The 2,922-nt window shown below is 46.2% G+C and overlaps 1 pseudogene; it reads right to left on the reverse strand.

Moving 5' to 3' along the window:
- Positions 1-400: 400 nt before the first annotated feature.
- LOC147891123 (protein CANDIDATE G PROTEIN-COUPLED RECEPTOR 7-like) lies at positions 401-1,906 on the reverse strand (annotated as a pseudogene).
- Positions 1,907-2,922: the final 1,016 nt, after the last annotated feature.

The raw sequence follows: 2,922 nt of genomic DNA on the forward strand, positions 1-2,922 counted from the left end.
TTGAGGACCTCACTAACGTAGATTCGCAGGATGCAGGACCAAGCACTCACGGAACGATAGTCTTTTGAAAATTCGAAGTCACTTGTGTGTCATGAGGAGAAGTGAAAGAGTTAAAATCATAAATTAAATCTTGAGTAGATGAGTCTAGGTGGATAAACTGAAAGCGTGAGTAAGTGTGCATTTGAAAATTTGAAGTCACTTGTGTGCCATGAAATTAAATCTTGAGTAGAAGCGTCTAGGTGGGTAAATTGAAAGCGTGAGTAAATGTGCATGGGAGGGTCAAGAAGTGAGTACATGTGGATGAGAGGGTCAATGAGTGTACTATGAAGCGAGTAAATGAGTCAGCTTCTGCGGACACACACAGTTGACAGTTTTTTCAAAATTTAGCCTAGTCCTTCAATGCATACGACTTTGGAAGGAGAGGAGGAGGGCAGGGGCTTGCTTAGCTTTCCGCCCCTGTTTGCCTACTGCTCCATCTCCTCTAGAGCTCAAAATCATCCATGTTGAGAGCTTCTTTCGCTGCTGCCTCCTCCTCATCGTCATCTACAGCAAGGTATGGATTCTTTTCTCTAGGACTGCATTTGTAACGTGTGAACACATAAAACGCAAGGCCCGCAATTTCTGCGGCGCATTCACTCACCCACCTGTACCTGTACTTGTATACCGTGACTGTCTCCAACGCAAAAAACACCACTCGCGTGAAATAGATATACACGAACAAAACAACATAGTATTGGCGGAAAAGCGTAAGCTTCACCAAGGTCCGTGCTGCTTTGCCGTCCGTCTGCGCAGCCTTCTTCAGATCCCGAATCGATCACATGATAGGAAGGAGGACTGCAAAGCAACAAACTATGTCTACGAGTACGAAAATTTGCTTCCACGTTGTCCAATCTTTGGCGAAAAGCCCTGATTCGTCTATCACTACAGTGGCCACATTGGCAAAGATCTCGAGGGGGATGACTACCATCAGAACCTTTTTGTCCTTGTCTTTGTAGGAAGGGTTTCAGAACAGACCATCCCGTGCCTATCAAGACGATGATCCCAAACAGCATGACTCCCTTAACAAAGCTGAAAAAATAGAACACACTTCACAAAGCTGAAAAAATAGAACACAATGTCCCATCCATGAGTGTCGGTCGTCTTGATGAAGTATTTATCCTCAGCTTCGGAGATCAGATCGAACGCTTTGACAAAAACTCGCGCGCCCATCAGGATGTGGATCATATGCACTGATGCCTTGTTTTTCCAGCACAGATATGCCCAGCCGCAGGTTAGCCCTAGATATACGAAGAAGAAACTGAGATAGAGCTTGGGAGCTGCGTTTGGCCCGCCGGCAGGTAATCTTTCCTTCCATCCTTGCCATCCTTGTTGAACATCTCCGTCTTCACATTCATAGTCACAGCGACCGGACGAGCGCAACTGGCGAAATATAGGCCATACTCATTGGGTTCGAAGATACCATAACTACCAGAAAACGATCCGGTCTCGTCCAGGAATTGGAAAGTGAAGAGCAGGCGGACACGACGATTGCTGAGGATGCAGGTGTGAAACTCCTCCTGCTCGTACTCCAAAATGATCTGGACGAGGGCATCGTCAGTGGCGAGGAAGAATCCGAGGAGGGAGGGATCGGAGGAGGGCGAAGGATCATCGGAAGAAGAAGAAGAAGAAGAAGAAGAAGAAGAAAAAGAAGGGGAGGAGGAGGAGGAGGAGGAGGAGGAGGAAGAGAGGGCAACGTGGGAGACGGACAAGTTAACGAAGCCATGGGACGTGAAGCCGAATTTCTCGAAGAGGATGAAGGGACGGGGATCGGAGAGCAAGGAGAGGTTCTTGATCTCGGCGAGGCAGCAGGAAGGCAAGAAGACGAGGAGGAGTAGGAGGAGGAGGGGATCCGCCATAGCTAGATGGGATGAAGCTTGGACAGTGCAAATGAAGAAGATGAAGATTATGGCAATTAAGATGATAAGATTATGAAGATATCGCAATTAAGATTATCAAGATTATGGCGATTAAGTCAAGGCACCTTTGTGTTCGTGTGTGTTTCTTTTGGCACCTTTGTGTTTGTCTCTCTTTTTCTTTGTGTTTCATCTCCTTTCCTATAGCATTGTGTATGCTCTCTCTATGTGTGTGTTTTGTGTGTGTGTGTGTGTGTTTGGATTGCCCTGTGGTTGGCCTACCCTCTGGTAGCCTTAGCAATGTTTCAAATTTGCCAAAGCCAAAATTAGGCATTTTTAGAATTTTTAGAAGTGCATTTTTCTTATTGGACAATATGTCAACTCTTCTTCATTGGACTTAAAGGAGAGCTCAAAAAACTCAAACTTCCCCCTAGGCTGCTTGCGGTAAAGAAGCTTGAAGTCTATGCACCAACTGCAAGGCTTGGGCATTGGAATGTCGGGCTAGAATTGGCAAAATCCACAAAGCGGGGCCAACAGTCTAAGGCTAGAGAAAATGCTAGGCATAGCATTTTGGAGCCATGGGGATGCAAATCCTCCATGCCCGTGGGGCTCCTAGTCGAGATGGTGGAGTCACAATGGTACAAGTTTGGTAGCATGAATTATGTCGTCGTTGTTGGAATTGGTCCTGATTTCCCATTTCAAGCTGTTTGTGTAGAATCTCTAGTGGGTCTGGTGATCCCATGGCATTCTACGTTAGGTGGCGGTGCTCCTAGCCAAATTGGTGGAGTCGCAATGGTACGAGTTTGGTAGCGTGAATTCCATTGTCGTTGTTGGAATTGGTCTTGATTTCCCATTTCGAGCTGTTTGTGCAATTCTTGTGCATAAGGGCAAGGGATGTTGTGTTTCTTTGGGTAGGTGTTGAATGGCAAGGATGTACTACTGAGAGATTGGCACCACTACCATTCTCCCTTGGTACAGTTGTTTACCCTAATATTATAGGAGGGGTATTCGAGTGATCATAGGAGAATGG

The sequence above is a fragment of the Dipteris shenzhenensis genome, chromosome 18 (genome assembly GCF_047967505.1).
Source record: "Dipteris shenzhenensis isolate YYH24624 ecotype China chromosome 18, Dip_SZ_1.0, whole genome shotgun sequence".
NCBI lineage: Eukaryota > Viridiplantae > Streptophyta > Polypodiopsida > Gleicheniales > Dipteridaceae > Dipteris > Dipteris shenzhenensis.